This window comes from Engystomops pustulosus, chromosome 4 (genome assembly GCF_040894005.1).
Source record: "Engystomops pustulosus chromosome 4, aEngPut4.maternal, whole genome shotgun sequence".
Lineage (NCBI taxonomy): Eukaryota > Metazoa > Chordata > Amphibia > Anura > Leptodactylidae > Engystomops > Engystomops pustulosus.
Genome location: NC_092414.1, coordinates 96861647 through 96877337, shown reverse-complemented (window position 1 = coordinate 96877337; position 15691 = coordinate 96861647).

Below are 15691 nucleotides of genomic sequence, written 5' to 3'. Positions count from 1 at the left end.
CCAAGGGGGCAGATATAGGTGAAACAAAAAAAGCCAACTTGCCGTTTTCAAGTGTTATAGTAGGCTTTGGATTTTGCTGGCTTATCTGGAAGTGTTGGGGCCGTTTAAGGCCACTGATTTGCAAAGCAGGTCTCATGACTCTCCATACTTCCGGTGTTAGTAGTTGGAGCAGGGTAAGCAGACTTTTTTTTTTTGCTTTAATGTCAAGATAGGGAAGAAGTGTGAGCCCTGCACTTTCCACAACCTTTATCCCTGCCTACTTGCAGTTCCTGTGCTAAGCCGCTGTCGACAACTGGATGGTGGTCCCTAACGTTGGATACCTGCACAGAACAGTAAGACATACAAGACAAGAAAGACTAGAGAAATAACAAGCGAAGAAACGGAAACCCATGTCAAAAACCAAGATGGCACCGAGGTAGAAAATCTTAGGCAAAGAACCATCACAGGTACAAAAGCCAGAATCACAGCAAAAACAGTAGGTATTAAGGAATTAGAGATACACAAGCCAAGACCTTTGCAGAGAATACACTTAGGTGTGGTACTCAAATAGGAAAACTCAAACTGGTGACCTAGAACCTGCAGAAGTTCTAATATTTAACCTCCCCCTGTCCAGTAAAGAATTTATATAAATTCATTAAAAATAAACCCTCTTCTCTTTTTTAAACGTAAATGATTCCATGTTTTAGATATGTTTTACTCAATACACTTAACAGTATTACATTTTTGATGGGAAATGAGAGGCAATGGTGATTATAGGACAAAGTGTTCAGTGTCGGTCATCACAACATTCTTTGTTATCTGTTTTTTAACACTGTAACAAGGGAAATGATGTGCTTCCTGTGTTTTGCAATGTGTCATTGTAAAGTTATTTTTTCTTCCTTACCATTAGGTGGTACCACTGTACTGTCACATGTGTAGATTCATACTTAAAGTAAATGTAGCACTTGCATGGTAGTCATTTAAACTAAATATACTTACCTGACTGCATTTTTATGTAGATCCAGGCACATAACTTCATTAGGCTTGACAAACCGGGATTCCAGCAAAAAAAAAAAAAACCTTAAAAAAGTTAATTAGCCCTGGGTGCTTTGTGTACGACAAACAGGTGCTGTCAAGTAATAGTGATGCACACCTCCTGTGTGACGTCACCAGGCTCTTCTGAAGTGGTAGGAGGTAACTATCACTACTGAAGAAGTACATAATTATTAAGAATATTATGGGTTAACATAGTGTTAACTTTTTTTTTTTTTTGCAGGAATCCCGGTGTGTCAAGCCCAATGAAGATATTTGCCGGAATCTACATGAAGGAAAAGTATATTTAGTTGAAATTACTTCCACGCGAGTGCTAGATTTTCTTTTAACCATAAATTATAAGTTAAAGAGTGAGTAAAGAATAGATGCAGTGAAAACAAAGATGAGAAGTTTCCTTCATACAATTGTGATTTTTATATACATGAAGGTATATAAAAAGACACAATCGCTTCTTCAGCATTGATAATCTTTCATAATATGTGATATAGTCCAGAGATGTGTTGTTTCTACCTTATATCTGCATAATTTTCATAACTATGAATGTTCTTTCTTACAATGCGCTTAGTGGGTGGATTATTCCTGGTGCCTGGTCCAAGCTCCCTTCACCCTCTCCTAATAGGAATCTCAACCACAGACTATAATGTGAACCGCCTCAGTTACTGTATTAGCAAAGGCATGATTTTAATGACTGTACCGATTTCTGAAAAACATGCAGACACAGACGGAAATCTACAGACTGTTGAAAGTTAAGCATAAAATTATAAATGTATTGTACTGCTCTATAATTATATGGCATTTTATTCTCAGTAGGTTCCTATTACCAGAGAGCAGTGTATTGTACAATAGGCCTGGATAATAATTTTGGAATTGGAGCCAAGCTTTTAACCCCTTTAAGACACAGCAAATTGAAGTCCAAGGGTAAAGCTTTAAAGGAAACCTACCACCACAGATCTACCTATTAAGGTAGATCGGGTGGTAGGTACCTCTATTGTACGTGAGGATAGCCCTTTAAAGGGATAATCCTCTCATCCCCTGTATCTTTTTATAACTTCTTTGATCCTCCTTCCCCCCATATCTCCCTATTATGCTAATTTTCTAAAGAGGCTACTGGGGCGTGGAGTAGCCAGAGCTGAGGCTACACGGCGTGGCTACTCCACGCCCCAGTAGCCTCTTTGATCCTCCTGCCCCCATATCTTTGGCGTGCAGCTATGCAGAACTCCAGCTTCGTGTACGCACGCAGCTACCGGGAGATATGGGGGGAAGGAGGATCAAAGAGGTTACTGGGGCGTGTAGTAGCCCCAGAGTAGCCTCAGCTCCAGCTACTCCATGCCCCAGTAGCCTCTTTAGAAATTTAGCATATTAGGGAAATAAAAGTTCTAAAAACATACAGGGGACGTGAGGATTATCCTTTAAAAGGGCTATCCTCATGTACAATAGAGGCAACTACCACTCGATCTACCTTAATAGGTAGTGGTGGTTTCCTTTAAAAATAAGAATTGGTTCAGGATCATTTCAGATGCTGTTGAGCAGTGGAACAGAAGATACTGCTCCACAAGGCAGATTTCATTATGCCACAAGTATAAATCACATGTCAAGTCCAGGATATTCCTTGAAGAGTTTTTGGTCTAATGTATTTGGTACTACTATTTAGCATTGCTGAACCATTAATTTTTTGTTGTGTTTTTATTTTGATGTTCAGGTAGTTGTGACCATTATTTTTCAAACACAATTTTGAGAAACATGTTAGCTGATAGCTACTTTAGTATGGCAGTATAAAGTAAGATCAAACAGACAGTCTAGGTTTAATTTACCCTAGAGGGTCTGAAAAATAGTAAAAAAGGTATCCTCTTATCCCAAAATGTCTGATCTATTAAAATATAGTAAAGGTTATTCCCTACGTTGAACCCGGTAACGGAAAATTGCACCCATTTTGCAACATATAAAAAATGTTTTTAAAAATGATCAAGAGGTTGTACAGTCTCAAAAATGGTAGCAAAGAAAACTTCATCTCATCTTGCAGTAATTGATACTTCACACAGCTCCTTACACTGAAGTATGAAAAAGTTATAAGCGTCAGAAACGGCGAAACAAAGAATTAACTTTTTGTACAGAAGGTTTACATTTTTAAATGTATTAAAACACACTAAAACCTATATAAAATTAGTAGATGTGTTAGGAAACTTATCAATACAATTTCAAATGGCGCAAAAAAAAACCAGAGTAGACAATTTAGAGTGTGGTTGGACTTTGGTGGTGGAGGAAGGGGTAGCCCACACCATTCCTTCAAATAAGTAAAGGTGATTAAAAATATAGAATACACCTGCGCTGTCCTAGTAATATAAATGCTAGCTAATGTGGTACCTGTGATGGAGCATGAAAACTTTCAAATGGTTATTGTATCCAGTCCGAATTCCTGTTATTCACCTGAATGGTCCAAAGAGGTTTCTGCATCCAAGAAATTGGTATATAGATGAGGTTCTACAAGTGGTGCACTTTGAATAAGTCAGCAATAATGTGGAGCAGCCCCTCTAAACAGTTCCGTTGGACTGACGTGACTCAATCTACGGGTGTTTCAAAGGAACACTTCTCCCCGGACCTTTCTTTGTCAGGAATGAGAGGTATGTGTGCCACACCATGACAATCCTCTTTATATAGGATTTGGTAACTGCAAACATTGATGGCTGTTAGGAAACTTGTTATTTGGGGCACACAGTGAAAGTCGTAAAAACCAAGCCCACAAGAATTGTGCGAACGCTTTTTTTCCACTGCATTTGTAATTTTTTTCCCCACTTCCCAGTACATAGAATGGAATAATAAATACTGTCATTACGACATGCAATTTGTTGCGCACAAGTCCACAGACAGCTCTTCACAATAAAAAAAATGTATTAAAATTAAAAAGTTACAGATTCTTGAATGTGGGGAGTGAAAAATGGAAAAGCTAAAACGAAAAAGGGCCTGGTCGATAAAGGGGTTTGCCCATGAAAGAAAGTTCTCAAAATTGAATCCCCAATCAATGAAGATCATTTTTAACCCCTCACTGAGCTGTTATAATCAGTTTTATATACAGGTTTGTACCTGTATGTATTGAGTATGTACTGTGTTTGTACAGTGTGTGTACAGTGTGTGTCCAGGGTGTGTACCATGTGTGTATGGGGTGTTTACGGGGTGTGTTCAGGGTGTGTACGGGGTGTGCAGGGTATGTACGGTGTATCTCATGAACAGGCAGTCAAGGCAGGAGAAATCACTGGAAAGGGCTAGCAATTCCTTCAGGTCTCTGACCCTGAAAGCAGAAGAAGGGAATTGTGAAATAGACTTTAATAGGGATATGAGGGGCAGAGCAGACAGATGTGGTAGGGACACTCATGGGCACATTTATTTAGAAAGTCAGAAACTGCACTAAAAGTGCTATTTCTGTGTATAATGCTGCGTGCGGTGATTTACTAATATCGTGTGCACAGGTATTTAAGAAGCGTCTCCACCGCTATAGCGTCACATACAATCCTGTTGTGGCACAGATGCGCTGGCTTCCATGCCACACAAATTAGGAGACATGCTGTCGGACAGTCCGACTGATTCGGACCGAGCGCTGTATTTAACTTCCAAATATTGACGCATGCCTTATGTTAAAGGTGCACCACAAAAAAGATGGTGAACTCTGTCGGGCCAGTGCGGGGACGCGACAGATTCATGATGTGTTCATGACGCGACATCATCCCGGACGGGATTTAACTTTCAAATTGTGTTGCAAGACAATGCACTTACATGCACCAGGAAGAAGAAGGTGAATTTTTTAAGCGGGAAGGGGGTTCCGTTTAGAAGTCTGCAATGGAGCCGTGTCTCTCGTAGTGCTTCTATGCCAGAAACTGATGAATGCACACTAATGTTTTTGATCAGTTCAACAAAATAGAAGCACTAAAATAGAAGTGAGTGGAAAAATACCAGATAGACAGTTACTACTACTTTATTACTTCCTCTTTTTATATATACACAATTCAGCTGAATCGAAACCACAGATATGTCTTTGCTGTGTGTTCTACTGGATCCTACAGAAAGGAGGCACATTTATCAAAAAACATGCAACATGCAACATCTGCAGCTTTCCTGTGAAGTGTGCAGGGTTTGCTAGATTCAGGAATTGTGGTACCTGTTCTGCATGAAACTGGTGCTCCCTGCACTGCTCCGACAGAGTACACCAAATTTTTTTTGGAGCTCCTTTAACATAAGGTGTGTGACGCAATTCTGACTCCTCATGTTAAATATTATGCATGTTCTGACTGGAATGCCCCTTTCTTCATGAATCTGCATGCCCCTTTATGTGCAGAAATTTGTGTTGCATTGGGAATAGTGCAGCTGTGACACAAGAGGTGCATGTAATACATATGTGCACTGACGCTTCTTAAATACTTGTGCAAGTAGTTTGTACATAAAAGAATGTGCAAAGTCAACCAGAAAACTGGTGCAGGGGCTTCAGTTAATGTTCCCCCTAGTGTGTGAAAATTTATTTCATTACTTTAGCTAAAGCTTGAAATTGTCTAGTTTTCCTGAAAATCTCACAAATGTAAAAAATGTCTTCCATTTACAATTCAATTTTGTTCATATAGCTGACATGTGTGCAGAAGGTTGTAAGGAGGCAGCTCAGGTTGTAAGGCTGCTCATATGGTATGCATCCACTGTGTATACACATGCAGTATAAAAACACCATATACCCACATACTGAATCTATTTACAGCATATACACATACATATATACAGTATAGACACACATAATGCATATACATATACATACAGTACATACACACAGTACATACAGTATATACAGCATATACATAAACGGGCACGGTAGACGGGCACAATTCACCAGCACACAAGTAAATTCATAGTCCACACTGTGCGACTTGGGTATAACTGACGGCAGCAAGTTTTATTTGGCAGTAAAACAAAATAAACAAAACAGCAAAAATAAAGCCTAAGCGTCTCCGGCACTAACTACACATTGAGGTTCCCATTAATACAGCATATACATGTAGCATATACACACACATACATATGGTATATACAGCATATGCACACACATACAGCAAATATACACATACACAGCATATAGACATATACATACAGTATATACTGTACAGCATATACACACACATACAGCAAATACACACATACAAATAGCATATACTGTACAGCATATACACACATACATACAGCATATACTGTACAGCATATACACACATACAGCATACATACATTAACTATACTTTCAAAAATAGAGACTTACTTGCATATACTAGGGTAGGCAGGTAGTTGGTTGTGGCGGCAGCGGGGGTGGCCGGATGCGGCACCCGATTGGGCTGCAAACGAGGCACGTAGGTCGGCTTGGTTGCTCTGCATCAGCACCCGCCTAGGGAGGACACATATGGAGTAGCAGATGATGTACTGGCCATACAGGAGCCAGGTCATAGAGAGACCCGGCGCAGGCAGAAGTGTCATAGACAGACTCGGAGCACGCGGATGTGTCATTACACGCGCCTGTGTCGGCCAGCATGGTGAAGACAGTCAGGAGTTCTGCTTTTGAATAGTGACAGTCGAGGGTCCCCCTGATCCATTGTTCAGACCAGATGCAGAACAGTCACGGAGTTAGGGCACATTCACATGGCTGTCTGCGGGGACGTACATGTGGCCGCAAATTTGCGGCCGCATGTACGTCCCCATAGAGGGCAATAGCGGTGCGGCGCAGATACGGTGCCACACATATGTGGCACCGATCCGGGCCGCACACCGCAAAAAGATAGAGCATGCTCTATCTTTTGGCGTGTGTGTAGCCGTGCACCGCTATTCTCTATGGAGGGAGGAGGGGCCGCCTTCTCCTCCTCTCCAGCACACGGCGGGATGCCCGCACGGCGGGCATACCGCTGTGTGAATGTATCCTTATGCCCCTGATTACACGTCAAATCCATTTAGCTTCTCCACATGTAGTGTTTTAACCCTATCACCACCACATTTATTTATAGAAGCTTAATCAATGGTAGTTGCTGCAAATTTGGACAGACCTGTTAAATTGCGTGTGCTGGAGATAGTGTTTGGATTAGCTCTAGTAATGTGTGTTCTTTATTCTCTATATGTGCAGCCGACATATTGAACAAGAAAAGCATTCTGCAAGGTAAACCACAAAAGTGGTTTCACAATTCATGTTTCTATATATTTTAAAGTTCTTGTGATTATCAATAGAAGTGAAAGAAGTTGACGTTGCATCAGGTGCCACCAAAGCAGTAACTATCTTTGTCATGAGAAAATTGCTGTTAGTATTAGCAAAGATGTTAGGAGATTAATGTAAATTGGTCATTTCAGCATTAGAGTCCGAATCATGGTCTGTAGAGAAAAAGGTTTCTTTGCTGGAAGACCATGCTTTATTAGATCTATTACGCAGGATTGATCAAGGTCTCCTGCATTCTTTTGTGTAAACTCGATCTTGGGCGTAATCCAGACTGTCAATATTAAATTTAGATTTTTTTTTGTGTTGGTGATTTGTGTTTCCTGGTTGTTTAAATTAACTTAAATTTTTTTTCAAAGTTTCTTCAAAGCAAGAAAGGAAGAAAAGTAGTTTCTTCCTTAAGCTGATTACATCATTATCAATATTTGTTTGTGTTTCAATCAATATATTTTGTTCTTGCTGTATGATCAATGCCATCAGCTTGAAGGAACAATCCGTGACAGCTTAATTCCATTTTAACATGAAGTCCTGATTGTAAGGGGTGTTGGGAAATTTACGAATTCTCAATCCAGGAGGAATCATTTTTTTGTCCATGTAGTTTTGTAATGTTGTGGAATCCCACCATAACCTTGATCAATTTGTCATAGCTTTTTCCAGATCTTTGGTCACTTTTTTGGTGGAATTATCCAAAATAGCCATAGTTTCTGGTTGTGAGAAACTAGACAACACCTTATTTACACGTGATGAATCATTTAGAAAGGCATCAGATGTGGCAATCATTGTTTTACTTGAATCCATGATTGATAAATAAAAATTATATCTTAATCCAGAAAAAAATACATCAAAAGTCTTGTAAACTACAATATGACGGCTGCACATATAGAAAATTAAAGGACAGACTAACACATTACTAGAGCTAATCCAAGGGCCAGGAAGGGCAGATGGCCAGCGCCAATTATGGGCACGCTGGTCCTTTTAATTTCAGACCCTCGGCGCGTACGCGCTCTAGGAGGTCGGGGCGCAAGCCGGAATGAGGAGTTCGTTGGTGGATCGCGAGAAGGTGAGTGAGCTAGCGGAGGTCCTGGGAAAAGGAAAGGGGCACGGGTGCATCTGCGACCTGGGGCAAGGAGCACCTATGACAATATGACTTGATTTTCTAGTGAAGCTATTCAAGAGTTAATCTTTAAACGACCATGTGGAATCGACACGTCTTCCATGACCTTAAAGAAGCACATCTTGTACTTTTTTGACTGCACACCATGAAAAGTAGATGTGTATGTATCTCATGTCACATGTTATTTTATGCCTATACTGTAATATATATTGCCACTGCGAGGCTTTGAAAATATGACCAAATTAAGATAAGTCATTAAATCTATGTGTAGTACCTAGGGGTAGGGGGTACTCCTCCCTGAGCAAGATAAATAGTTTTGTAGTTCAATTATAAATTAGAACATCTTACTTGGGACCATGGGTGTCTGTGTGATTCTTTCCATGTATGCATATATCATTTTTTGATTTGGAACAGTTGATAAATACACTGTGGCACACGGGTTTGAGTGTACAATCCAAAATAGTTTCATTTTATGAAATAATGCCTGTTAATGGCATAGTACTTTAGTGATGTTAAAAACTGTTTCAAGTTGTTCCCTGTCACTGAATTACCACAGCTGAGGTCTGTGAGAGACAGTCTCATTACCAGGAACATACAAAATATAATGCCTTCATTGTGTGCTAATTACAAAGGCATATCCAATTTTACAACATGACGTCAGTGTTTATCTAAAGTGGAAACAAGCTTTTAAGAACAAATGGGCCGACTGGGATAAAAGAAAAGCTTACAAATAAACTAAGAGCACTGAGTTTACTTGTTTCATATTTAGGTTTAAAAGACTTGTTTTGCATTATTTCATAAATTGATAATTGCTCCTAGGATTGTGGAACTGTATTTCACATCCGTTTTTTAACCTGTTAAAAAATTTTCATCCAAAATTTATCTCATTAACTCTTGCATAATACTAGATTACAAATTTATGTGCAAATTGATGGTGCAATTTTGGTGCAAATAAACTCCAGTCCTGAGCAGACTTAGGCAAAAGTTTAAGAGGGGGTTGCAAAAAGGGTGCAAAAACAAAAGGCACACATGCACACATTTATCACCCTCTAAGATAAATGAAACAAGTACCAAGTAAAACCCAGAAAAAACTAAAGGCGACACTTACAGCTGTCTGATTAAATAGAAATGGCCCTCAATATGTCTGGCAAGCACCTCTGCAGCCACATGCATGGGAGCAGAGCTGCAGAACCCCAGAACTGCCACTATAAAGTATAAACCTCTGCCTTTAAATCCTATCATATTGATGTGGGTTTTCAGGGTTAACTATGTCTACTTGACATTATACTACAGAGAAACATGCACTAATTCACTATACAGACTGTAGGTTGAATATATTAAGACTTACTGCAATATTCCATCCACGGTGTACAGAGTGCCGGATATAATAAGAGACTCCGGCCTCTTAGTGGATCTGGAGGGGATCTCTGCCAGGTCGGATCTGTTTAGACCAGATCTAAATTGGCAGAGATTTTAGCTACATACTGGCAAAGAGTCTAGTGAAAAGGGTGTTCCCATCTCAGTGTGGCTCTAAAAGCCTATAAAATAACGGAGATAGTGGTTGTTAGTGGATAACAAAATAAAACATTGTCTAATTTACTATTATTGACAAAAATACAGCATTTCAAAAATATAATTCTAACCTGTCTAACCGATTCAAATCCTGACAGGTATACAATTTTGGTTGCCCCTAGATGCAACCGTAAATATTCTGACTATGGTCTGATTTTTTTCATGAATAGCTTCTCTTGTCTGCACTGTTCCAATGCTCTCCACCTCTGCATTACAAGACAGACATAGAGGAATCATAAGGTATCTGCTTAGAGAGTCCCCACCCACACTCTGGAATTTTACACTGACCATCACTGAGTTATAAGAGCTAAAACAGCAATAAAACTGAGTAAAATTGTAAACTTAGGGTGTTAAAATGATCTTTATTGTGTAAACATCACTAAGGGATTACAATTTGAGAACTATATTTCATGGGCAAACCCCTTCAATTATGTTTTAGTGACCCCATTGGCTGCTTAATGGGAACCTGTCAGCAGAAATTGACTAAATAAACCACTACTAGCATGTTGTCAAGCCGATTAACACCTTTTAGATCATGTTGTTTTCATAACCCAATTTGGGGGTATCTTTCAGAACATCAACTTAAAAGCGAGATAAGAATTAGTTCTATAAAGTCAAGGATCAGTTAAGCACTGATGTCAAGCTCTCCCTGCCTCACAATGCCCCTTCTGCTGTCCTCCATCCAGGGACATCACTAACCGACCCTCCTAGTCCAGAATGTTGCAGCAAAGGGCTTGTTCAGAGGTGGGAAGAGGTTGACTTCAATGCTAAACTCTCAACCGCTCTGTGACTTCATACAAATGATTTACATCTGACTTCAAGCTCGGTTTCCTGGGTAATGTCTTCATGCTGAACCATGAAAGAAACTCTATATGGAAGGTGTTAAGCTGCTTCCCAAAATACTGGTATTAGTTCAGGTTCTTACTAGAGAACACAAGTCTTTTACTGCACCAGTTTATCAATGTGTTGATGAATTCTGGTGCAGTATAAGACAGCTCCTATAACCTGTGCGACAGCACTCTAGGCACAAAGATATTTTTTTGATAGACATACCCCTTTCTGGTGAGGCACCAACCCCTTAATAATCTTAAAGCCTTGATAAATGTGGTGTTTTTGATGCAGAACCACCTGAATTCTGGCACAAGTGCATTAATAAATTCCCCCCATTATCCATAAGCATGTCCATGTTTTGGGTTACAGAGTATGGGATCTGTATGTGACATCATAGTTACCCCCACTTCGTTTAATTGTCTACTATTTATGAATTTAATCCACACATATCAAACATAAGGTACTAAGAATTTATTCCATAACTGTTAACACTTAGGTATTACGCTAGAGGCAGTGGGTTTTAGCAGTTCAAACCCTCTCTAATTAATAACCAGCAAAGTGTGCAGAATACATAATGTTATGTACACTTAGAGCTCAACTTTGCACATAACCTTTTTTTGTTAGTTGATGTTAAAAGTCTTTGTTATTCATTGAGAAGCTCCAGTGACTTCCTATTTCCATGGAAAATGTAAACACAAGGCGTGGACTTCTGACACTCTTCAGACGTCACAGATGTGTGCAGAACCAGGTACTGTACATGTAGCCTGGAAAAATTCAATATTTGCGAAAGCAGGCATACGTAATTACTGCATGCAAATAAACACAAGTGCTTTTGTCTGGGAATATTTGTAACATTAACTTAGTAAAATGAAATATGTGGTTCATCCTTGATTAAATGAATAAAAAAAGAGATATTTAATGCATTTGTGAAAATGTTATGATTTGCTCTATATAAAAATATTTTTTGTAATGTATAGTCTATGAAATACTGGTCACTCTCTATAGATTTAAATTGAAGTTAAGAGATCAATTTTCTTTTTCTTCCAGTAACAGTGACAAACCTGTCCACACATAGTGGAAGGAATTTCATTTCCGCTACTTTCACCATAATGGAGCTAAGCTACGCCACACGTAATCCAATGAACGGGGTTGTGCTGTTTGTAGAAGTAAGCAGTTATGTTTTGATAGACCTGCTGTAATGGTGCCACATTGAGGCACCATATTCTTCAGTAGGATCACAGCTTTATACTAGTGCATGCATTGAAACAGTCCCTCATGGGCTCTTTGCAGCCAATTAATGACTGCAGTGGGTCATTGTCATAGTCGGTAACTGACTGCATCAATGACAAGCTGCTGTGTCACAATATCATTGCTGGAGCAGGAAAGGAAGAGTGGTAGGTAGTGTGAAGTATAGAATAGTTGAGGTCAATGAATTAACCTATAATTAACGTTATAGAACGTCCTTTTAAGTATCAGCACAAATATGCATCGACGTGACTGTGACAAATAGAAAATAATAAAAGCATTTGTCAGTCTCCACTGTGGCCCACACACATTTCCCTTAAAAAGGATGAATAGATCAATATGAATACATTTCTTCTCTTGTCAGGCTCGCTTCTAACTGTAGTTTAGCATCCCTGCCTAATACCATACTGCATCAATGATATATCTTTATCTTATACTAAAAAACTGCAAACACTAACATGTATAACATATATTTATCTATCTATTGTCTATCCTGTTTGGACTTTTTCAGATCTGAGCATAGCTTTTGTTTCTTATCTGGGAGAATAATATGTAGAAAGTAAAATGTCAACAAGAACTGGGAAACTAAAAATAATAACTTTCATTTTAAGAATACATATAATGCAGAACAATCACTTCTCACTTTCAGGCGTTCCTTATAACACACTAGTACACTGTAGAATAACTAGCATTCCAGTAAATGTCTACATATGCCACATAACCACATGTTCTGGAAACAGCTATTTATACTATGAATTTCCGGTGTTGTGTAATTTAAGCCATACATCTGAGCTTTTGTTATCGCCGCCTGCTTTAGAAACTTGAAGCAGCCATGTAAAATATTCATTATCTTTGCAAGCTAGTGTCAGAAGCAGCTTCTGTCTGCGGAAGATTCACCTGCATGCCTTTATTAGGTGCCAAGGATTATTTTCTAGATTGCCTCTGAGATGATTTACTACCAGTGGTCACTCATACTCCTGATCATTTCCCTCTTGGGGACAAAGTAAGTTATTTTTGAAGGACTAAGCCCCAGGACATATTGACTTTTATTTGAGACCATGGGGGGCATTTATTATAGACTTTCAATTGAAAACCGGTGGAAATATTTATGAAATTTTTAATTGCAGCTTTTCCGACGCTCACGTCTTGTTCTGTTTTTGGCCACAAAATTGTGAATCCGACACTTTTTTAGCACTTCTATTTTTCGACAAGCTTTGTGGCGCAATTTGTGGCGCAAAAATAGAGCAGCTAAAATCAAATCTAGGGATTTCTATTTCCCCTTCATGAATGTGGAGACATTTCTCAATCTTTTGGTTTGTGTGCCAAATCACTAATCCCTCGCGCCCCAAACTTAAAATAATAGCACAAATTTATAAATGCCACCCCATGTAATTTATTTCTTCTACTAACACCCTTTGTGAGAAGCCCACAAAATACATACAATTCGGTGGGTTGAAGCAAACTAGAGTTCAGGGGCTCTGAGAATGTGAATAAAGGTGGCGCCTGCTTTATAAATGTCATGTTTTTGAAAGAAAAGAAAAAAACTTGAAAGTATGTAAATTTTACATCATATTTTTCCCTCAAAATGAACACATTGTGATTGACAGGTCCATAGCTCTAAATTGAGAATCTGTGAATCCTTCCTGGCAGATATGTAGAGCCTTAGCTTAACATTTCCTTCTGGCATCATTGAGTCATGAGAGACCTTTCTTCCTTTCTAAGTTTAATGCCTGGAGGAAAGAACTGGCAGGGCATCCCGGGATTGGTCAATTGAAAATGTTCTGCAACTAATAAAAGTCCCTTGACCTATTGCTCAGTTTCTGGCTTTGCTCTATAAACTTTAGTACTGGCCTCAGGTTTTCATAATTGTTTGCTTTATGCAATTCCTTTTTTTCATGGTTTAAACATTCGTAATTATTTTTCGCTTGCTTGTGAATTTTAGTTAATGCAACTACAGAGCCACTATTGGGTAAGTAAAGCATAAAAAAGAACCAGTGTCAGAATTTTGACTCTTGGTCTGTGGAAGAGCAGCTGAAACTATCCTCATTTGGTTTGGACAATTCATGTTTTATATTTGTTCCAATTTTTTCAGATACAGTCATACAATCATCACATTTATTCCCAGGCAGACATTATGTTAAAGCAGGAGGAGCTGAATAGAATGATTTGTAGATTTGTAAGAAAAGATTTAGTGAAATGGAGAATTTATTCTATGATTTGCAACTATAAGTTAGGGGGAGTCAATTGATACATATCCAGAAACAAGATGTATTGTATTATAGGCTGATTTGATTCTACAGATGTAAACAGATTGGTATAGAGGTTCTCAAACCACATATAGAGAATAGCATTAAATGGGTTGACCACGTTTCAATAAATCTCTTCCAATGGACATGTCTTTGCATGTACAGTATATGTCATTACCTTACTTGGTAGTTTCTGCTGTTCTCTGTTCTCAACATGCTGCCCCCTGCATACATACACATCTTCATCGCTCTTACTGCTCTATGCTCTAGGCCGTGCTCGTGGTGTCACCCAAAGTGTCTCTTTTTTCATTGTCCATCCTCACTGACAGAGACCAGATGAGTCATAAATCTCCCTCTACGGCTCTTCCGATTCAACTGAACTCAGACATTTAATCAAAGAAGCAAGGATAATCTGCTCACAGCACAAAAAGTAAGTAGCAGGACTTCTAAATCACTTGATGAACATTCAGGAATTAATATTAAGGCAGGGCGTAACTAGGAGAGGTAGGGCCCCATAGCATTCATAACCTCTGAATGGGACCTCCTAACCCCTTATTTGTATACTCACACATTTATAGACTTATGCACACATATTTATGCACTGATATGTACATTTACATACTTACACAGATCTGCCCTAGTAGCTTTATACTGAGGAAGATGTGCACTGTTCACATCCTCCATTCTTCAGTGTCAGGTTGGTAGCTGCTATGGCTGCTACTGCTGTTGTTGGGCCCCTGAATAAACAGACATAGGCAACTTATGACACAGAGTGGCCAACTTCCTTAAGGCTGGGTTCACATCTCATTTATAAAGAAGTTTTAAGTATAAGTTGGGAGAATTTCTGATTTTACTTACAAAGGTTGCAAGTATCCCACTGATTAATCTTATACATAGGGATTGGTCTTTTAGTTCAGTCCCTCCCTTCTGTCAGCAGGAGAAGCGGACATCGGTAATAGGGAGTCGTTTGCTGCTGCCGATATTCAGGGTGTTTCCCTTCTGACTTATCTGTCTATGTATAGATAGTTACATTAATGAGCAAACAATCCAATTCAATACACTGACTCCTGTCTTTCATGGACCACTATGGCCTCCAATAAATTGATCAATTTTGTTACATTAGGATAAATAGTACAGCCTTCTATGTTATTCCATATATTCTGACACCGGATGGTACCTCCAGTCGGTATTATACTATAGTCTAGATTGTACTTTTTACTCCTACTGGGTATAACTGGATCCTTTGGGCTTTCTGGAGGATTTAGTGTGTGTGTGTGGGGGCCTAATTCCATGCAGGGCCACTTGTTTCTTCCCCCTTTCTATTGATTATTTTTTTCTGATACATATTTGTATATATGTTGTGCATTGGCAAATAAAGTATACTTTTATTGATAGCTTTGCAGCTCTCTATTTTCTTTGGATTTCTATGCTATTCCA